Below are 23,880 nucleotides of genomic sequence, written 5' to 3'. Positions count from 1 at the left end.
ATTCATCATACAATGCTTCCTTAGAGAACAGTTGCAGAACTTCATAGTCATGGAAACCATAGTCCCAACATAAATTTCTCTGAGAAACTATCCCATGATTGCAGCCAGTATAACTGGTGCAAAAAAAAAAAAAAGTGCTTGATTAAAACTTAGCTGGCAAGTTTCACTGTTAGCAGAGCTTTGGGTTTTCTTCTCCAACTGACTTTTAGGGAAATACTGGTGAATTAAAGATGGCTCTGCTGATGGCTGTGGTGGAAAAACAAACTGTTGATATTGATTAGAGAAACCACGACAAAATGGAACTTTGAAAGTTGGACAGTTAGAGGGAACCAGTAAGAATGAAATATCACAATTAAAGAAGAAACCAACTAATAAAGAATGAAGGAAAATTCTCTATGAATGAATTCAGGAAATTTGGGAACAGTGACTAAAGTTACTTTTAAGATTGTCTGCTACCATAAAATGTGATTTGAAAGAGGTTGTAGATGAGGAACAAGCTCTACTGGACAAGACTGAGAAAGAGGCTGATTCAAATGTGCACTTAAAATAATAGGCTTCAAGAATGAAAAGGGAAAAAAGGTTACATTGCATATACCTATATACAATGAAAGTGGCTGGTGTCTTCATCATTAAAAGGAATATTCAAATAATAAACTAGAAAACCGACTTGGATAATTTTCTTATTTTCGATTTACATACTTAAATCCCTGCTAAATTTCTGAAGGACCTTTAAGGAGAGGAGAGGAGGGGAGGGGAGGGGAGGGGAAGGGAAGGGAAGGGAAGGGAAGAGAAGAGAAGAGAAGAGAAGAGAAGAGAAGAGAAGAGAAGAGAAGAGAAGAGAAGAGAAGAGAAGAGAAGAGAAGAGAAATCAAGTTTTGGACACTAAACGGATTAAAGATTACACTTGTTAAAAGCAAAGGGAAAAATACAAAGTTGATTTATTTGATCAAGGTTAACATAGATATGTTGTTTCTGGTAACTCTTACTGGTTAGGATCGAATGGTGAAATCATCATCATCATCTGGAACATAACACGCCAGATATCATGGTTGTTGAGATCTGAAGCGTACAGTTTATTGATATTGCTGTACTAGGAGATGCCAGAGTCGAAGAGAAAGAACTGGAAAAAAATCACGAAATATCGTGACCTCACCATCGAAACTACATGGCTATGGATGTAACAGTGATACCCAGTGTCATCGGGGCACTTGGTACCGTGTCCAAGAAGTTTCAGCTTCCTGCAATTACACCAGCGGAACTGCAAAAAACTGCGCTACTCGGAACATCATATATTTTAAGAAGATACTTGATTGATATCTAGGACACTGGCAGCAACCCTTATCAACCATTAGCCCCAGTCAATCGTATTTGTGACACATTTTTAAATGTTCAGTTGACTGAGTTTCATGTTTAATGAATAAAAGAGATAATAATAATGATAACCTTTATTGTCATTGTACATACATACAATGAAATTGATTTAGCTCTACTAAATCTACTAAATGGGGAGAAACAGACTCAAGCTCAATCCCTTCAAGACGGAGTGGCTGTGGATGCCGGCACCCCGGTACAGTCAGCTGCATCCGCAGCTGACTGTTGGGGGCGAGTTAGTGGCCCCAAAGGAGGTGGTTCGCAACTTGGGCGTCCTCCTGGATGGACGGCTGTCCTTTGATGAACATCTGGCGGCCGTCTCCAGGAGGGCCTTTTACCAAGTTCGCTTGGTCCGCCAGTTGCGGCCCTTCCTTGACTGGGATGCCTTATGCACGGTCACTCATGCTCTGGTTACATCTAGGTTGGATTACTGCAATGCTCTCTACATGGGGCTGCCCTTGAGGTGCACCCGGAGGCTACAGTTAGTCCAGAATGCGGCTGCGCGGGTGGTAACGGGAGCCGCTCGTGGCTCCCATGTAACATCACTGCTGCGTGGTCTGCACTGGCTTCCTGTGGTTTTCCGGGTGCGCTTCAAGATTTTGGTTACCACCTTTAAAGCGCTCCATGGCTTAGGACCCGGGTACTTACGAGACCGCCTGCTGTTACCTTATGCCTCCCACCGACCCGTACGCTCTCACAGAGAGGGTCTCCTTAGGGTGCTGTCCGCCAAACAGTGTCGGCTGGCGGCCCCCAGGAGTAGGGCCTTCTCTGTGGGGGCACCGACGCTCTGGAACGAACTTCCCCCTGGCTTACGTCAAGTGCCGGATCTTCGGACCTTCCGTCGTGAGCTAAAAACACACCTATTTATTCAAGCGGGACTGGCATAATAGTGTTAAATTTTAATTCGGGGTTTTATTAATATTTTTAAAATTTTAAAACTAAATTTTAATTATCAGCCTTTATTGTAATTTGCTAGGTTTTAAATGTTTTAATTTGTATATATTCCTGTGTTTTATCTTGGCTGTACACCGCCCTGAGTCCTTTCGGGAGAAGGGCGGTATAAAAATTTAATAAAATAAACATTTAAAAAAATAAAAAAAATAAAAAAAATTAATAAAATAAATCAATCCACTGGTGCAATCCATTACAAAATACAAAACAACATGAATAATATAGAAAATGGTCCTTATACAAATAAGTAGGGAGAAACTAGTCATATGTTTCCATGTACGCATGGAGTGATCGTAGTTGTATTTAAGAGTCTGACAGGTCATGGAGAAAAGCTGTTTTTAAACCTGTTTGTCTGGCTGGCTATACTTCTGTCTCTTCTGCCCGATGGTAAAAGTGAGAAAAGACACTGACCAGATGTGAATTATCCCTAAGTATCTTCCTTACTCTGCTGAAACAACAAGACCTGGCAATGTCATCCAGTGGTGTTAGAGGGCAACCAATGGTTTCTTGTGCCAAATTAATCACTCTCTGTAATTTCTTCCTGTCCACAGCTGTTGAACCAGTAATACTGTTATAAAGTATATAAGAATACTTTCTTTTGTAGACTGATAGAAAATGGTCATCAGCTGTTGTTCCACCTGATTTTTCCAAAGGACTCTAAGAAAAGAAAGTCTCTGTTGAGGCTTACTAACCATCAGGGACGTGTTGTTTCTTCAGGTGAGATCTGTTCTGACCTAGGCATCCCGAGTCAGTAAAACACACGGATAGTCCCAAAAACCTCTTTAATTTCAATGGCTGTGAATTCTGTTCATTCACAGATGAATTCCAAATAGTTGTAAAGAGTCCTTCGGGATAAGGCTGATAATATCCACCTTTATCTCCCTTGACACGCTGCCAAAGACCTAATTGGCAAAGTCACACAGAGTCCAGAATCAAACAGAGCTTCAGACTTTAAACTGAACAAAATTAATAATATTGCTTCCTGCAAAGGCGCACGTGCCTTTGCTCCTCTTTTAAGTCTTATGGGAGGGGCCAATCATCTCCAAGCCCTACTCCCGAGTCATCCCTTTTGTTTTAACTGTTCTTGCCTTCTGGCAGCTCTGCACATGTGCATACTGGGAACAGGCTTCCCCTGTTCTTCTGCATCACTGAGGTCTAACTCTGGAGGATCCGGAGGCAGCACATACCTCCCAGATGGCCCTTTCTCTGCCTCCGATGCAGAGCCCTCATCCGAGCCTTCCCCAGACTCCAGGACTGGCCCATACTCTTCCCCAATCTCCTGAGTGTCTAACTCTGCTGCCAGCTCTGCAGCTGCCGGTAGACCACAACAAGATCTTGACTCCCAAGAATTTAAAAGAGGAAACCTCTCCACACAGTCCCCCTTGATATACAGTGGGACAGGTTCCTCTTTGTACTTCCAGAAATCCAGCACCATCTCCTTTGTCTTGCTAGTGTTTAAATGTAGGTTGTTTTTTGAGCATGATGTGGATAGCTTCTGGACTTCTTCTCTGCATGCTGATTCATCCCCTCCAGTTATAAGACCCAGCACCGTTGTATTGTCTGCAAACTTTATTATGATGTTGGATGGATCAGAAGACATGCAGTCATGTGTATACAGCGAGTACAGGTAGGAGCTGAGCACACAGGCCTGAGGGGAGCCTGTGCTAAGCTTCAGGGTGAAAGATGTAAAGGACCCCACCCTTACTGTTTCTGGATGATCTGTCAGGAAGTCCTTGACCCAGTCACAAGTGAGGGGAGGGAAATTCAGGCCAGTCAGCTTTTCAATGAGGATGCCTGGTAAGATGGTATTAAAGGCCGAGCTATAGTCTATAAAAAGCATTCTGACATAATTCCCAGATTTCTCAAAGTACCTCAATGCAATTTGTAGAGCAGTGGTGATGGCATCCTCCATCGACCTGTTGATCAAAATTCGATGGAAGACAGGATGTGAAGTGTTGTAGGACCAGTCTCTCAAAGCACTTCATCACTATATATGTCAGTGTGATGGGTCTATAGTCGTTCAGGCTGTTTATGACTTCTTTCTTCAGAACTGGGATAACTGTGGCTGCTTTCAAGCATGATGGAACTCTAGCCAATTGTAGGGAGATGTTAAAGATCCTTGTCAGGACCCCTGTTAATTGGTCAGTGCAGGTTTTTACCACTTTCCCCAGCACCCCATCTGGGTCTGCAGTTTTGTTGGGATTCATGGCCTTCAGCACAGTTCTCACTTGATGTTCATGCAAGGTGAGTGGCTGGAGATTAGAGGGCCTTTGGCCTAAAGCCACTGAGATAGGTCTTTTAACCTCAAAGCTGGCAAAGAAGCTATTCATGCATGGCATCAGCATTGGCTGTTTTCATCGTATTGCCCTTGTAATTGGTTAGATATATACCACACCTGTCTTTAGTTATCATTTGTTAGATGCTTCTCTACCTTTTGTTTGTATTACTAATGTACTAAGAATATTTATAGATAAGAGCTGAGGTATGGGAAGGGATTTTTTATTGTAATATCAGTTAATGAAAATATTTGTAATTGTTTTGATGAAGGGAGAAGTCATTTCTTTGTACAGTAGAACCTCAGGTCATGACCATAATTCATTCTATAACTTTGGTCGCAACCTGACTTGGCTGTGACCAGAACCTAACCAAAATTAATGCAAAATTAATGCAGCGGCCACATGAGGTCACTGTTGTTTGGCTCTTACCAAAAAAATGGTGAAGAAGGGGATATTGGCCACAGCCACGTTTGATCACCACCCGAGTATGTGTTCGTGACCAAATTCAAAAACGTTGTGAATTTTTTGGTCAGAACCGAGTTTGGTCATGGCCACAGATGCTACTGCACATAGTTTACTTTTTTCATTACTATATTTTTTATTACACTTTTAATGTTTATTTTCTTTTTTATATTTTTCCTAATTTGCATTACAGATAGATCTTGACTTATGATTGATCACTTGCTGACTGTTTAAAGTTACAATAAACTTCCAAAAAAGCTATTTATGATCCATCATCAAAATTACAATTGTTGCACATAAACACACCATGTAATCATGTGATTACATTTTGGATGTTTGGCAACTGGCTCACATTTGTGACTAGCTGCAGCATCCTATGGTCATGTGAAATTTTTTGCTAAATGAATTCACTTAACAACCATGTGATTCACTTAATGAACATCTGATTCACTTAACTATCATCGTGACTTGCTCCACAAGTGTCTTAAAATGGTCATAATGTGGTGATTCACCTTACAATATGATTGAAATTCTGGCTGACACAGAAGACTACCAGGCTAAGCCCGAGGGAGGGTACAAGTGCATCATCAATTTGGAGACTCTTCACACCCACAAGAGATTTAAGTTCATCCCTCCTTGCATTCCGTTGACTCTTATCTACTGCCAATTTGCCTTGACTGTTAATGCCAATTTGCTTGACTGTTAATAGTTCAGATTCTTGTTTAGAGATAGTATGGTATAAATTGTCCATGAGCAACTCTTTTCCTGTGAGCTCCTTTGCATATTTCAGCTTCTTTTCTCCTTTGATGAGAGACTATAAAGGTGGGGGTGGGGCAATTTATCTGTTTTCTTCCTCCTCTTTCCCAGGTTATCAGTTGCAAGTACAGTTTGTTTATCTGGCAGATCACATGACAGGTTGACAGATGGTATCTACCTGATCCATTCTGTCACAGTATATATCAGATTTGCGCAATTTGTTTCTTTATGTACTGGGTTTTCATTCCAAAGTGCTAAAAAAAACTCAACACACCCTACATTGCCTAGTCATACATCTAAGTTAGCTACTCCAGTTTGCCAGTGTGCTGCAAAAACCTCAATAGCTTTTCAATGGATACAACATGATATTTTAGCTATCAGACAAATGAGGCCTGACATGCATAACCATGTGAATTTAGCCCAGGGATAACAGTTCTATAAATGCTTTGGAGCTGAGAGATTGTGTTGTTGAGCACTTTTTATTTTTCATCATGTAGCATTTCGAAGAAAATGGAGATAGGAGGGGAAGAATCGGCAACTATTGTAGTGTGAAAGAAAACTAACAACTGTTTTATTATGCACATTAAGATTGCTTATATATACATTTGTCCTCTTAGCAAAGAAGAGTCTCTTATCGATTCCTTGCCTAGAGTTTTATGCAACACTTCACTTGATGTATATATAGGCTTGGAGTCTTTTCTTGTTTCCTTACCTAAAGGTTTTGAAGAGACACTTCAGTTTAAAAGATCATGTTCTTGAATTCCTGCTGATTGATCATCATACAGTGCTGAAGATAAAGTTACTAAAATAACACTGTGTTCAACACGTAGGATTCAAATACTATATTTGGGACTCTGGTTTTACAGAAAATAGAATGGTTTTTTTAAATAAAAACCACTAAATAAAATAAATGAAAAATTATCATAGTGGCTATAATAGACCATTTAATGTAGATATTACCTTTCAGATTCCTCATACTAGTGGTCATTTCAGAGTATACTTTTTCTAGGATTTTAAAACTGTATGGTACTAGCAAGGTGACATGATAGCCGTATTCCAGTATTTGAGGGGCTGCCACAAAAAGAAGACAGGATCAAATTATTCTCCAAAGCACCAGAGGGCAGGACAAGAAACAATGGTTGGAAACTAATCAAAGAGAGAAGCAACCTGGAATTAAGGAGAAACTTCCTAAGAGTGAGGACAGTTAACCAGTGATACAACTTCCCTTCAGAAATCATGGGTGCTCCATCACTGGAGGTTTCTAGTAAGAGACTGGACAGTCACTTATACACAATGGTATAGGTTCTCCTGCTTGACTAGAAAACTTCCAAGATCCCTTCCATCTCTATTCTATTCTAAGGTTCAGTTCACATTTACTGCAATGATTGTGCAAGTGACTTAATTCAGTATATAAGTTGTTTTGCTATTGAACAAGCACAGAATATGGGGTGCAATAAGACTGAAGTACTAACTTTCCCATAGCTTCAAAATAATCAGCAGTCTCAAAATGTGACAGCTGCTTATCCACATGGAATTATTTTGGTATTGTTGTTGTTGGTCACAAAGTCATGTCCAATCAATCGCGACTTCATGGATAACATTCCTCCAGGCCTTCCTGTCCTCCATCCAACCACCTCATTCTCTGTCGTCCCTTTCTTTCTTTCTTTTTTTGCCCTCAATTTTTCCCACCATTAGTCCTTCCTTCTCATTAGGTGGCCAAAGTATTTGAGTTTCATCCTCAGGATCTGGCCTTCTAAAGAGCTGTCAGGGTTGATCTCCTCTAGGACTGACTGGTTTGATCACCTTGCAGTCCAAGGGACTCTCAGGAGTCTTCTCCAGCACCATAGTTCAAAGGCCTCAATTCTTTGGCGCTCAGCCTTTCTTATGGTCCAACCTTCACAGCCATACATTGCAACTGGGAAAACCATAGCTTTGACTATGCACACTTTTGTTGGCAGGGTGATGTCTCTGCTTTTTAGTACGCTGTCTAGATTTGTCATAGCTTTCTACCCCAGGAGCAAGCATCTTTTAATTTCTTGGCTGCAGTCCCCATCTTCAGTGATCTTGGAGCCCAAGAAAATAAAATCTGTCATTACCTCCATTTCTTCTCCATCTATTTGCCAGGAATTGAGAGGGCTGGATGCCATGATCTTAGTTTTCTTAATGTTGAGTTTCCAGCCAACTTTTGCACTCTCCTTCTTCGCCTGCATCAAGAGCTTTAGTTCCTCTTCATTTTCTGCCATTAGAGTGGTATCATCTGCATATCTGAGGTTGTTGATATTTCTCCTGGCAATCTTAATTCCAATTTTTGATTCATCTAGCCCCGCCTTTCTCATGATGTGCTCTGCATATAAGTTAAAGAGACAGGGTGACAGTATACAGCCTTGCCGGATTCCTTTCTCAATTTTGAACCAATAAGTGGTTCCGTGCCCAGTTCTCACTGTTCCTTCTTGACCCACATATAGGTTTCTTAAGAGACAAATAAGATGGTCTGATACTCCCATCTCTTTAAGAACTTGCCATAATTTGTTGTGATCCACACAATCAAAGGCTTTAGCATAGTCAATGAAGCAGAAATAGATGTTTTTCTGGAACTCCCTAGCTTTTTCCATGATCCAGTGTATGTTGGCAATTAGATCTCTAGTTCATCTGCCTCTTCAGAATCCTGTCTGTACTTCTGGTAGTTCTTGGTCCACATACTGATGGAGCCTAGCTTGTAGGATTTTATGCATAACTTTGCAAGCATGTGAAATGAGTGCAATGGTGTGGTAGTTTGAACATTCTTTGGCATTGCCCTTCTTTGGAATTGGAATGTAAACTGACCTTTTCCAATCCTGTGGCCACTGTTGAGTTTTCCAAATTTGCTGGCAAATTGACTGTAGCATGTTTACTGCATCGTCTTTTAAGATTTTAAGATTGAAAACTCAGCTGGAATACTGTCATCTCCACTAGCTTTGTTGTTGCTCAGACTTCCTAAGGCCCATTTGACTTCACATTCCAGGATGTCTGGCTCGAGGTTAGTGACCCATCATGGTTATCAGGGATGTTAGCTTGTTCTTGTAATTCTTCTGTGTAATTTTGTCACCTCTTCTTAATATTTTCTGCCTCTGTTAGGTCCCTGCCATTTTAGTCCTTTATATTGGAGCCACAACACCTTTATCATGCCCATCTTTGCATGAAATGTTCCCTTCATATCTCCAATTTTGGTATTAGAACATTGTAATTGGAGCAAAGTGGAGCCAGTGAGTAATAGTAGAAGAATACATAGGATTCATATCTAAACCATCTTAAGATTGTTGATGACTTCAGTAGAACGAACTTCATGCAAAGTGCTTTTGTTCCAATATAAAAAAAATCAATAGCTTGCTTCCATTTAGATCCCTGAAAAGTTTTCTAAATTGGCATCCTCCAGAATATTGAACTGAAGTTTGGTCCTTACCCAGGACAGCTGTGCTGTGCTGGCTGGGGATGTTGGAAATTGCAGCCTAATACATCTAGAGGGCACTGGTTGGGTACCAGGAAAACAAGGCCAAGAGATCTGATTTTTTTTTACTGAATGTTTCTGCTCTGATTTTAGTTACAATTCATGTTTTCCATTTTTATTATAACTTGTTATGATTTGGCAATAAAATAAAACAAAATAACCCTCAGTAAATTATTAATCTGGGAATAAAAAAGGATTAATGTGGATTGAAAACAGCAGCCTTTTAGCAATCAGCACAGGACTGCTCAGTTTTAATTAAAATTATGTCATTTACTGTCAAAATCAAGCTCCAATCTGTGGAGAAGTAGAAGCTCTAGTAGTATTCAGATATGACAAAAATAACAAGTAAATCTTTTCCTGAATGCACAACCTCCTTTGTCCAATATAACATAAAATCTCTGTCCTCTTAGTTCCTTTTTTTTTTTGAAGAACTTTTTCACATCTGTGAACATTTTAGGTTACTCTCATAGAAAGAAAGGTTATTTTTAAAAAGCTAATTAGCAAGACTCAACTATCTCTCTCTGAACATCAAGTAACCAATAATAGGTTTTGCTATACATAGGATGTATAAATCCAGTTAGAGTTTTTTGTTTCTGTTTTCAAAGTAACATGGTAGTCATTGTATTGTTGAGAAATTTTGCAGGTAGCTCACAAATTCATCTACTATTTATTAACCATTTATCAACAATACTGGGGATGGGGGGAAGATGGGGAGCTGGGGGAAAAAGTAGATAGTTAGTCAATTACAGTGGTAGAAGAAGAATGAGGTGAAACATACCAGTCATACCCTGAACGTCTCAGAGCTTCTGCTCCAGGGCTATATAGGTGGCTCATGAGACACTGAGGTCTCACAACGTCTGCCCAGGGCTATGTGTAGAGCTCTTGGGTGTGATTTACAGAGTTAACGTTGCTGTTAAAGTATAATTTTTAATATGCCACAAAGGGTGAATGATTAAATTCATGCGGAGTCAGAGTTAACTGAATGTAATGTCATTTGGATTAAATTTAAACTTAACTTTTGTCTAGCCTTGCCTAAAAGCAATATGATGCAAGAAGAAATTTCAGTCTGTGAATTCAAAACGGTACAAATAAACTTCTCTAGGATTTCTCTGAGGCCAACAGCCATAATAATACAACCTGTAGCTGTAATTTACGTTCAGCTTCCAAGGAAAAAAAATCCATAGGATGAAAAAATGATCAGCTATCCTATTTTTCATCAAAGCCTTAATTAATATTTGTAGGTTTTTGAATAAAGTCTGAATTATATATTACAGTATCCCACTGCTGCAAAAAATATTAGGTAGAACATGGTCTCGCCTTCCTTAGGCAACGAAATAATTAGTGGAATAAATCTTCACTGTCATGGGTTCCACTGAAACAAACTTCAAATAATCAGCTATTTTCCAAAACCTGCCTTATCCAAGATGGCAAATGGCATGACTTGAAATTTAAATAATGAAAACAATACTTTAAAAAAGAGAAGTTTCTTTTAGATATTATTCTCATATGTGAAAAGGAAAATCAGGTGTTTGTGTGTGCGTATATACGTGTATCCGTGTCCATGCATCTGTGGGTATGCATCCATGTCCTTGAATCAGTTCTTCCTAAACCAGTTACTAGTTGTTTTTTTCTTTTTCTTTTATGTACACTGAGAGCATATGCACCAAAACAAATTCCTTTGTGTCCAATCACACTTGGCCAATAAATTCTATTCTATTCTATTCTATTCTATTCTATTCTATTCTATTCTATTCTATTCTATTCTATTCTATTCTATTCTATTCTAGTCATGTAAAAGATTTGCCATGCTAAATGAAGAGCAGGTGCAATCATCTTCTTTGAATATATAGCTTTACATCTTCACCAGTGCTGACCTGATCTCGTTCATGTATAAATACAGAAGAAAGATCACAGAGAACTACTTCAGTTAAGATTTTAATTAAGGTAAATGCTCAGATGAAGCTTTGCAGCAGTTACTCAATTTTTCTCTGAAATCTATTGCTCTGAGCTTTTCTGAGCTTTTTCATTCATTTGTGATTCTGTAAATGAGTATAATTGGATTGGAAATGTAATGAAATATAATGAAAATTTAGGAAGAAAGGTACTCATTTGGGCCTCACTGGTTCAAGAGACATCAGATCGGTAGCACATAAACATATTTGAAATAATATTCAAATGAACAGCATAGATAATTACAGAAAACAAAACAGAGAGATTTGGTAAATGTTTTTCTTTTATATTAACTTCATTGGCAAAGCAAAATAAAGACCACTGACAGAAAAGTTGTCCATTTAACAACTCAATATATTTCAATATAACTCATCTTTTTTCCTGTATTGGATTTATGACTGTTTGATGCATTAGCTCATTAACAGATAGATTGAAACAAGCTTAATCATAATATCAATTTGTTGCTATAGTTATTGTTACTGCTTTTATGGTTACTTTTATTACATTTACATGTCAATCTCATCTGTCTTCCTAGGAGCAAAGGGTAGTATACCTGATTCTGCTTTTATCTTTGTAAACATCTCTTAATAGATTTAGCTAAGTGCTAGAGACTGGCAGATTGTGTGCTTCATTGTTGACTGAAGATTTAAGCCTAGATTTCTCAAGTCTATTAGACACTCAAAAGGAGTGGGAGAGAAAAAGAGGTTGCATCTAAAACTCTTGTGAGCTAACTTACTCCTAGCTTTCACTCATTGTTGCTACCGTTACCTCTTTGATAACTGTGTTGGACAAGGAATGGGTGCATGTAATTTCGTAGCAATACTGAATTTATGCAAGATAGTACTTACAGAAATGTTGATTCTGTCTGTGAGCTTGACTTTTTTTAAAGTTATAAATGTAGTATTGCATGTCAGCAGTCTGAGCATTCAGCAATTCCAGCATTTGAGAAGTTTTGTTCTAAGAGTGAGAAATCTAGGGATAGGTAAATTATTGCCATCAGGCCTTAGGCATGGGCTCTTTGTGTAGGAAGTAATTCATCTAGATGAGGCACCATGCACATGTTGCTTTCATCTTTTGTCCTCTTTTCAGCCCATCCCTGGAGATTGCTGGTGCTGCATATATGCCAAAGCCCCTTCTGTCATGTAGAGCAGGGTTCTCCAGTCTTGGCAACTTTACAACTTGTGGACTTCAACATCAAGCTGGCTGAGGAATTCTGGGAGTTGAAGTCCACAAATTGTAAAGTTGCCAAGGTTAGAGAACCCTGATGTAGAGGAATGCTGAAGCTGCTATTCCCCACTTGTTAGACCTGGGCCATCACAATATTTCACAGAAATTTGAATTCTGCCGAAGTAAAATTTCTACCACTCTAATAGGTAGCACTTGATTTTAGTTTCAAAACATCCATTTGAGAGATCAGGTTGTTAGATTCGGGCAATAACGAGGCAGGAGACCAGGATAGTGACAACAGCTCTTTACTATATGGTGAACCCAGCAACCCGGGCTGGGAAAAACCTCTCCTTAAATACAGTTTAGCCGGAGGCTTCAACCAATCAGCAACGTGCTTTTCTCCCGCCAAAACATTTAAAGATACATTACACTCCTTCCCTCCCAGAAAACACTTTACCATTATTTACATGAGATTTACATATTATTTTTCAACGTAATCACGCAAGTAGACTGGGCGTCTCCTGACTCTTTCGGACCTGCGCAATTCATTCTCTGGGAGTGAGTCGAGCTGACCGGAGGGACTGTCTGTTCCTCTCAGCTCCTCCTCTAGGCCATCCGGCCCTGGATTATTTGCAGAGTCGTCCCTGCTGTTTTCTGCCTGAACCTGTTGGCGTCGCTGGACCTCCTGGAAGTCAGATAAGTCCCGCGTTTGCCCCGGGTTTGAGTCAGCTGTGGATTCAAACATTGTATAGTCAGGGCCTGTTTCGTCTAATTTGGATTGTTCGGTTATGCGTTTTCTTATTTGGTCTATGTGGCGCTTCCATACCCGGCCGTCCTTTATCTCCACTACATATGATTTGGGACCGGTTATTTCTAGGATTTTTCCTGCTAACCAGGTCGGGCCTTCGCTATAATTGTGTGCCCACACTCAGTCGCCTATGGCCATCCCTCTTGTTTTATCGAGTGCCCCCTTGTAACCGTCTGGTGTGTAGTTCGGGTTTAAACGGTCTAGTGGGCACCTGAGTTTCCGACCCATTAATAACTCTGCTGGGCTTCTGCCAGTTGTGACACAGGGGGTTCTGTGTTGGACGGCCAGGAAGGTATCGATTTTTGTTTGCCAGTCGCCTGGCTTGATTCTGGACAATGCCTCTTTTGCGCTCCGGACGGAACGTTCTGCAAGGCCATTCGTCGCAGGGTGGAAAGGCGCCGAGAGGACATGCCGGATGCCCTTCTGCCAAGTACCCTCAAACTGGGTTGCCGTGAATTGCGGGCCGTTATCGGATACTAACGTGTCGGGCAACCCATGGGTTACAAATAGGTGCCGTAGGACTGAGATCACTGCCTCGGCTGTCATGGATCTCATGAGAATGATTTCCAGCCATTTGGAGTAGGCATCGACTACCACCAGAAAGGTTTGGCCGTGGAAGGGGCCGGCAAAATCGATGTGAATCCTAGACCAGGGCCCTTGGGGTCTCTCCCATTCCCGAACCGGGGCCGTTGGGGGTAGCGGTCTGGACTCCTGGCAGGCCTGGCATTTCCCTACCCTCTCAGCAATTTCCGAGTCCATTAAGGGCCACCACACATAGCTTCTCGCTAGACCCTTCATCCTCACGATCCCTGGGTGACCTTCGTGAAGGAGATCCAACACCCTTTTCCTCAATCTCTCTGGGATCACCACTCGATCCCCCCATAGCAGGCACCCCCCTTGAGCCGAAAATTCCCGTTTCTTTACAAACTCTTTAAAACGCTTGCCCGGCGCAGCGGGCCACCCTCTTTGTACCCAACCAAGTACCGTTCGTATTGTAATGTCCTTATACGAAGCCCGAGCCACCTCTTTGGATGTGACTGGGCCAGAGTCCAAAGAGTCAATTAGTAGAACTGGTATTCCTGGAGTAGGGTCTTCAATAGTCTCTGGTAACGGGCATCTGCTCAGTGCGTCTGCGTGCCCTAAATCCTTTCCTGGCCGGTGTATCAATTTGTAAGAATACGCAGCCAGGAAGATAGTCCATCGGGTCAGTCTTGGCGAAAGTGCCACGGGCGTTGGGCGGTCGCCTGCCAGCAAACCTAGCAAAGGTCTATGGTCCGTGATGATTTCAAAATCACGACCAAATACATACTCATGGAATTTCTTTACCCCTGCGACTATAGCCAAGGCTTCCTTATCAAGCTGGCTATAATTCCTTTCAGTTGAGGACATGGTTCGGGAGTAGTATGCAATGGGGGCTTCTGTGCCATTAGGTAACCTGTGGCTGAGCACAGCCCCCACCCCATAGGGAGATGCATCGCAGCTTAGCACTAGAGGTAGTGTGCCATTGTACTGGATAAGGAGGCTATCACTCGTTAGGAGATTTTTTACCCCTTCGAATGCCCTAGCTTCCGCCTTTCCCCAAGACCATGCAGCCGTCTTAGCTAATAATTTATGCAGCGGCTCTGCTACTGTTGCCTTATTCCTTAAGAATACTGCATAGAAGTTGACCAGACCCAAGAATGCCTGTAACTCTGTTTTGTTCTTGGGCACCGGGGCCTTCCTGATGGCCCGTACCTTGCTCTCAGTGGGGTGAATCCCTTCCCTGTCTATCCGGTAGCCTAGGAAGTCCACCGACTCAACCCCGATCTGGCATTTGTTTAGTTTGACCGTGAGACCGTGAGACCGGAAAATGCCCAAAACTTTTCACAGCCTCGCCCCTAATTCCTCTAGGTTTTCAGCGGATACCAGTACATCGTCAAAGTATGGTACCACCCCTGGTAGGCCCTGCAATAGCCGCTCCATCAGGTTCTGAAATAACCCTGGAGCTACACTGACCCCAAACTGTAATCGGGTACACTTAAACGCCCCTCTGTGAGTCACAATTGTCTGCGCTTCGGCTGTGTTGCTGTCTACGGGCAGCTGTTGATAGGCTTGTGCCAGGTCTAGCTTGGCAAAAACTTGCCCTTGCCCCATTGAGTGCAGTAAGTGCTGTACCACCGGGACGGGGTAAGCACTCTTTTGCAACGCTTTGTTCAACGTTGCCTTGTAGTCAGCGCAAATCCGGACCGATCCGTCCGGTTTGACTGGGGTGACTATGGGGGTCTCCCACTTAGCATGGTCAACTGGCACTAGAATTCCCTGGTTTACTAGTTTGTCCAGTTCCCGGTCAATCCTGGGCTTTAGGGCGAACGGGACCCTCCTAGCCTTTAGGCGGATAGGGGCAACTTGGGGGTCTAAGTTAAAGGATATAGGGGTCCCCTTGTACTTGCCCAGGCAGTCTTTGAAAACGTCCCCAAACTCCTTCGTGAGTGCGTCTTTGAGGTCGACTTCGTTTCTGAAGATTCTGGTCACCCCCATGCCCAATGCTCGGAACCAGTCCAGTCCCAACAAGCTTGGCAGGGTCCCATCGACGATGGTGATGGGCAGAGTTTTCTTGTAGTGTCCATACTCGACGTGGACGGACATTACCCCTCGAACAGGGATGCGATTCCCCTGGTAGTCCTGTACTTTTAGTCTTTGTGGTTGCAGCTTGCGCTTTGCGATGGCGGGTAAGGCTCTCACGAGGTTGTCCCAGGACATAATCGTGATCGATGAGCCGGTGTCTACCTCCAATCGGCACGGCACCCCCTCAATCTTTGCTTTTGTGAAGATTTTCTTTTCTAGGCGTGTTGATGCGTGACCCACTCTCACGACAGTTTGATTCAATTTCGCGCCTTTTTTAAACTGACCACTCGCGGGCCGCTTCGTCGTTCCCGCGCTCTGATTGGCTGGTTTGAATTTTTGGCGGGAAGGTTGGGGAGCTCGACAGACCTGTGCTAGGTGCCCCTTCCTTTCGCATCGCCGACAAGTTGCATCTTTAAATCTGCATTGTTGTCATTGGTGTTGCCCTCCGCAACTTGCGCAGTCGCCCCGGTCGTCTTTTTCCGGCCTCCCGGTGTGGAAAACTCCTTCTTCCTCCTCACCGTCCGATTCGGCCTGGACCTCTTCATTGTGGACCGGGGTTGATTTCGCACCAGCCGTTGGTGTGACCTGCTTTTGTAAGGTCTCTGCTGCTTGGGTGGACATCTCGTGAGCCCTGGCTTCGTCCAGGGCGTTTGCCAGCGTTAGGTTGCTTTTAGCCAGCAGCCGTCTCCGCAAACGGATGTCCCTGACCCCGCGGATGAGTTGTTCCAGCAATGCCTCGTCCAAGTCTCGATACTCGCAATGTTTTGAGGCTTTTCTTAGGGCGGCCATGTATGCACTGATGGACTCGCCTTCTTGCTGTCTGCGCTCCCCGAATTCAAACCGTTGCACATACTTGGATGGCATCGGTGCAAAGTGTGCTTTCAGCAGAGTCTGCAGAGTTTGCCACGGTACCGACTGTACCGGCGTTGGCTCAGCCAGGGATTCTGCGGTGTCGAAAACCTCCGGACCGCAGTGGCTCAGGAAATAGGCTCGTTTCCTGTTGTCGGAAACTCCTTGGAGTTCGTTTGCTTCGAGGAAACACTCGAAGTGAGCCATGTATGACCCCCATTTCTCCTTAGCTGGGTCGAATGGCGCTGGCGGTGTGTAGCCGGACATCGCTGCTTTCCGCCCTTGTTTTGCTGGGTTCGCGTCTTCCTGGTGAGTTCAGCTCTTTTCCTGGCGCCCTTAGCCTCGAGATCCCATCCTCGTCGCCAGTGTTAGATTCGGGCAATAACGAGGCAGGAGACCAGGATAGTGACAACAGCTCTTTACTATATGGTGAACCCAGCAACCCAGGCTGGGAAAAACCTCTCCTTAAATACAGTTTAGCCGGAGGCTTCAACCAATCAGCAACGTGCTTTTCTCCCGCCAAAACATTTAAAGATACATTACACAGGTGTTAATTAATAAACTTTAGTGAAGCATTCATACTTGTAATCTTTCAATTAAAAAAAAGAATACGGCAAACTATTTATAATCTTGCCCAAATTTGAGCTTGTCGATCGAAAGATCAGTAGCTTGGCGGTTCAAATCCCTAGTGCTGCCGTGTAACGGGGTGAGCTCCCGTTACTTGTCCCAGCTTCTGCCAACTTAGCAGATTTGAAAGTACGTAAAAATGCAAGAAAAAATAGGGACCACCTTTGGTGGGAAAGTAACAGCATTCCATGCACCTTTGGCATTGAGTCATGCCGACCACATGACCATGGAGATGTCTTCAGACAGTGCTGGCTCTTCGGCTTTGAAACAGAGATGAGCATCGCCCCCTAGAATCAGCAATGACTAGCACGTATGTGCGAGGGAAACCTTTACCTTTACCTAAAAGAAGAAGAAGCAGCTACAAAGAAAAGACAGTTTATTACAACCTAGAACATTCTCACTCCACAAGGGCACAATGGTTTGAGACTAAAGCTATATTCAGATTTTGAATTTTGTGTAGTTCATTCACATAGAAGTGAGCAAGGCAAGGCCAGGGTAAAAAGTAGATTTGGTTAAATCTCTTTCAATTTGAAATTCCAGTTCAGTAGCAGCACCCATATTTTAGGGAGGGTGATGTATGGCCCTGGAACTGCAGATGGCAAATCCTTTCACTGTTCCATACATAATATTTCATTTAGCAGCCTAATGAGGAATATTCCTTTGGGAATGCAAAGAATCATTAAAATGCCTATCCAGATTACGGTTCCTAGTTATAGCTGTGGAGCAGATGTGAGGAGACAAAAAGGAGTAGCATTTAATTCTAAAATTAAGGGTATTAATTAAATGGATTTCAGTTGACAAGATTGTATGAGTCTGCTGGAGCTGTTATTCTATAATAACCCGATCAGTGTCCTTGCTCTCAACACATTGTCTGGCCAATTATGAAGGATGGAGGAAGATTCCAATTTCTTCAATTTATACAATAACAAATCTACAACTCCCTACATCTTAAATGAGAATACTGCAATCCAGCTCACTATTGCACCTTCTCTTACTTGAGAACTCCAGAGGTGTTTCAATTTTAATATCTTAAAATTGCCTTGTCCAATCTTTTGTTCTGAGATGAATTAGAATTTAAGTTTCAATAACCAGAGTATTTTCTTTTTGTCTGAATTAAGGTTCAGTTTTTATCTTCATCCATCCTAAAACTGCCTCCAATCAATTATTTAAGCTGTTGGCATTGCTGGGAGCTTGAGTGATGGCAATATGTCTCTCCTTTTGCCGGAGATACTGCAACCCAAATAATTTACATTGGTAAATTCATCTTTATTTTAAATAGGAAAATTAACAAGGTGTCACAGATGGAATCTTCTAGACTCCGATAGGCTGTACATCACAGAATAGAGCAGACTCACCAAGTATTACATTTTGAAACTGAAACCATAAGGTAAAATGGAAAGTGGAAATTCCATTATATTATTATACCCACAATAATAACTTCCAGGCAGCCAAACTGGTTAATGGAATTAAAGACAGCTTGAACACCCATGACATAGTTTTACAATCCATTCCCCATGCTAAACAAAGCTTTCACTAAACAAACCTAAAATAACCCCCATTTGGTGTAGTGCTTAAGGCATCAGACTAGAAACTGGGAGGCTATGAGTTCTAGTGCTTCCCTAGGCACAAAGATGGCTGGGTGATTTCAGGTCAATCCCACTCAGCCTTAGCAAGAAGGCAATAGTAAACCACTTGTGAAAAATCTTCCCAAGAAAAACCACAAGGATTAGTCTAGGCAGTTTCCAAGAATCAACATTGAAGGCACCAAAAACAAAACAGCATTTTTTCCTTAAAGCAAACAAACAAACAAACATGGGTAAGTTTTTTTACCATAATTTAGAACTCCATCCAATAGTCAGTATTTCCTCCTCTGAAAAGGGAGAAGTGAATGAATGAATGAATGCTTTATTTCTATTTAAATAAAAAATTTAAATAGAGGAAATGCATAAAGTTGTAATTATGTATTCACCAGTAAGAGCTAAGTGCTTTAGTTGCATGGGCAGTCTTCTGTTAATAAAGAATTGCTTGACCCATCCAAATGGGGTTAGGGGTGGGTGGTAAGGGAAGTTAAGTCCCATGAAGGCTGGACAGACTGAGCTGCAAATATCTGGACAGTCACTCAAGGAACAATTTTCTGTATCTCATTACTGCCATTACTGTTGATTTTACATAATACAGTAATATTTATTCCCACACCATCAAAAATGTTGGGAACACATGACCAATACAAAACAGCTGTCCAGCAAGTGCCCCAGTTAATGCAAGTCTTCTAGATTCATAAATTGGAGCTTATGGAGTTTACATGAAGCTTCAAATTATAAAAACATTTCTCTTTCTAAATACATATGTCTTCAAGAATTCTAATCCAATTAAAAAAGAAGACAAGCCACCAACTCACCTTGTAGCACCAGTATATTCCACTCTATGTACTTTGCTTGCCATCCCATTAAAATTCCCTTTCAGTCTCCCAATGGACAAACCCACAGTTTAAGAGCCCTTGTGAAGAGGAACTAATGAATTTCAGAAGGCCTAGAATTCTGCAGATAAACAGGTATGAAGTTTAAACTGATTGTGTTTCCAATTAACAGGGAAAATGTTTTCTTTCATTTGCATTGATTTGGAAAAAAAATATTTCAATCATCTATCTACATTTTTTGTTGGTTTCTTACTCCTTTTTAATATTACTTTAATCTTATTTTCACACAGGATTTCTGTATATGGACACACTAAGGCCACACTTGGAATACTGCATCAAGTTTTGGTCGCCATGATGTAAAAAAAGATGTTGACACCAGGGGTGAAATCCAGCAGGGTCTGACAGGTTCTGGAAAACTTGTAGTGGAAATTTTGAGCAGTTCAGAGAACCGGCAAATACCAACTCTTGCTGGCCCCAGAGAATGGTGGGAATGGAGATTTTGAAATATTCTTCCTCCAGGAATGGGAAAGGAATGGGGATCTTGCAATATCCTTCCCCTGGAGTGGGGTGCGAATGGAGATTTTGCAGTATCCTTCCCCTGCGATGCCCACCAAGCCACACCATGCCCACCAAGCCATGCCCACAGAACCAGTAGTAAAAAAATTGGATTTCACCACTGGTTGAAACTCTAGAAAGAGTGCAGAGAAAAGCAACAAAGATGATTAGGGGACTGGAGGCTAAAACATATTAAGAATGGTTGCACGAATGGGGTATATCTAGTTTAATGAAAAGAAGGACTAGGGGAGACATGATAGCAGTGTTCCAATATCTCAGGGGCTGCCACAAAGAGGAGGGGGTCAAGCTACTCTCCAAAGCACCTCCAAAGGGCAGGACGAGAAGCAATGGGTGGAAATTAATCAAGGAGAGAAGCACCTTAGAACTAAGGAGAAATTTCCTGACAGAACAATTAATCAGTGGAACAACTTGCCTCCAGAAGTTGTTAATGCTCCAACACTGGAAGTTTTTAAGAAGATGTTGGATAACCATTTGTCTGAAGTGGTGTAGGGTTTCCTGCCTAAGCAGGGGGTTGGATTAGAAGATCTCCAAGGTCCCTTTCAACTTTATTATTCTATTCTATATAGGAATAGGAATTTACAGTACATACAAAGCAACTCTACCTCCCTTTCAGTTTAAATTATTTTTTGTATATATTTCCAAAGAAATTCAAATTTAAACACATTTATTCACAATTGCTACTGTGTTTTAGTGATGGCTCCCAGCTAACAGATCTAGCTGTCAGCCCCAGCCCTGCAACAGTGCTTGGGGTCGCCATTTGGTTGGGATCACTGTTCCACTGCTGCACGCTTTTGCCGATGACCCTTCCTGTGTGCCTGCTCTGCTGGGTCATCAGCCCCCAGGCAGGCCCTTCACTTCGACTCCCCAGCTGCATGCTAGATAACGTCAGGATCACGCACTGAAGCAGTTTCTCACCATCCATCACTTTAAGGAAGATGGAGCAGCGCAGAACTGGAGCGGCTTGCGATGGATTGGGGAGGGAGAGGGAAGATACGGGTTAATTGGATAATTGAGTGATTACACTGGGATGGAGCTGTATGCTGCTTAAAAGGTGATGGGGAGCATGGAGCATCAGATCCAACAAAGATTCCTTTCTGTAACACTTTAAGGTGGTCAGTTAGTACCAATATCCAGATAAACAAACTTGGTTACTGCTTTTGTGTGCTGAGAGTTTTTTCCCTTACTTTATGGAACCTGACACTAGCAGTGACTGTTTCATCAAAACACAGAACAAAACAATTTTGCTGGAGGAGGATAGGGAAAACGTCCTGTTTTCCCTATCCTCCTCCAACTCAAAGGCAAAGGTTCTCTCTATTCTTTGGGGTAGTGGGACACTTGTAGGACACTGCAAAGGGAGAGGGACACAGTAAAAATGACTCAGTCTCATTCTGCTGGTAGATCTCTTTCAGGTCAAATATCTGCCCTAGAAAATAGTTCTTTACATGATGATAGCTGTCTTTATGTGCTGTTTTGTCTAGTTATATTTTGTCAATGGAAAGAAATAAGGGCAGTTGGCGCGTGGGGAAATTTAGATAGAAGCACTTGATAGAAGCCTAGATATACATAGTCGCAGTAGCCAATGAGAGAAGAATGAAAAGCCATATTCCACTTGTGGTTTTCTAGGAAGTATTTATAAACTTGGAAGTATTATGAAAACCACCAGGCCCAAGGTTGACTCAGCCTTCCATCCTTTATAAGGTAGGTAAAATGAGGACCCAGATTGTTGGGGGCAATAAGTTGACTTTGTATATAATATACAAATAGGATGAAGACTATTGCTTAACATAGTGTAAGCCGCCCTGAGTCTTCAGAGAAGGGCGGAGTATAAATATAAATAACAAAAAAACAAACAAAAAACAGCAATAACTTGTGGCTATTGATAATGTTATCATTCTTGGATCAATTCAATGGATTGTCTTAAGCCGTTGTACTGTTTAGTGCAGTGATAGTCAACCTGGTCCCTGCTGCCCACTAGTGGGTGTTCCAGCTTTCATGATGGGTGGCAGAGTTTTGTCCGATACTGAAGCACTTTCCTTTTTTTTAATTTAATTGACTTTTTAAAAAATTTTCATAGCATTATTTAAAAACATTTTCATTAGGTTTTCATAAAATTTCCCGTGACAATTTAAATTTCTGAAAATATACTATTTGTATCCCCTGCGCATAAGTTTATTTCACATTACATAAGTGAAGCTAAATGGCGCTATAGTGTGACCACAAACAAAAGAGCCTCATCCCAGAATAGCTCACGCATCTCCCCCCACACCGCCCAGCAGACAAGCAGAGCTGGTAGCCGGCGCCCCCCTAACCCAATCCATGATGCGCGAGAGGCATGCGCAGACGATGATACACTTTATAAATCACCGTTACTGTGGAACCGGTGGGCGGTTAGATTATTTTACTACTAGCAGAGATACAAAAGTGGGCAGTAGGTATAAAAAGGTTGACTATCACTGGTTTAGTGGCTATCATCAAATTCAATTCAGAATGCCTCTTTTTGCCTCTCTTGAATCTCGTTTCAAATACCGAATTATCCAGCTAGAGGAATAATACTACTACTATATTTTCTTCTACCAGAAGAAAATTTTCTTACTTTCCCTATATCTCCCTCATCCTTTTATATGCCTTTCATGAACAAAAATAGTTCCAAATACTGCAATTTCTCTGGAGGTAATAGCTCCAATTTTCTGATCATCTCGATTGCCCTTTTCCTGCTCTAAATTTTCTAAATTTCCACAACCCAAACAGTACATAAAAGGGCAAGCATGGTGTAGTTTGTACAAGGACAAAACACTTTTATTTTTCAAAAATAAAAGGGTTTCATAATAAATAGAAAACAAGTATAAAAAGAACTGAACTGCTTTGCAACAGCCACACAGTAATCAACATTCTCTTGGAGCTACTACCGAATCTTCCCTGTGAAGTTCCCATCAATTTATAGGTAAAGTTCTTGTTTCTTCTGTTCATCTTTTTCTACTGCATGTGCTATTTTAATGTCCATTGACCTCATATGAAATATATTTTTTATGGTTTTCATATTTTTTTCATTTTTTTTCCAGGCTAAATAATTTAGTACTGTCTGCAGATCTGGCCCCTCCAACTAACAGAAGTTATAAACAGATTTAAAAACACCAATCCTAATGCTGAAATTCCAAGCATAGCTTCTCAAAATTAAAAAAATACCACTTTGATTTAAAGGATAGATGAAGTCTACAAAGTCTAAAAACTCTGGACTATCCTCAGTTTTGGGATTTACAGCACAGTGAAACTACAAGACAGTTCTACATGGATGAGTACTTCCAATTTATTATTAGAAAACTGTTTAATTCATTTAGATTTGTACTTTGCATTTGTTTTTTAAAATTCTTTCATTTTACGTATCTCCTAAATGTATATTGATTCTTCACAGTAGACCCAGGAAATACTGCAGAAATAATTTATTTGATTTGACTAAGATGGGTTAAAATTAGCTTCCCACTTATCTCATGCTATGATCAATTATTTTTCTATGATTTCTACGCTAGGCTTTCTAGCTCAAACAAGTCTTCTGTATAATATGCATCTCACAGAAATCAAGGGATAC

This window comes from Ahaetulla prasina, chromosome 6, assembly GCF_028640845.1.
Source record: "Ahaetulla prasina isolate Xishuangbanna chromosome 6, ASM2864084v1, whole genome shotgun sequence".
NCBI classification, from domain to species: domain Eukaryota; kingdom Metazoa; phylum Chordata; class Lepidosauria; order Squamata; family Colubridae; genus Ahaetulla; species Ahaetulla prasina.
This window is presented reverse-complemented; position numbering follows the sequence as displayed.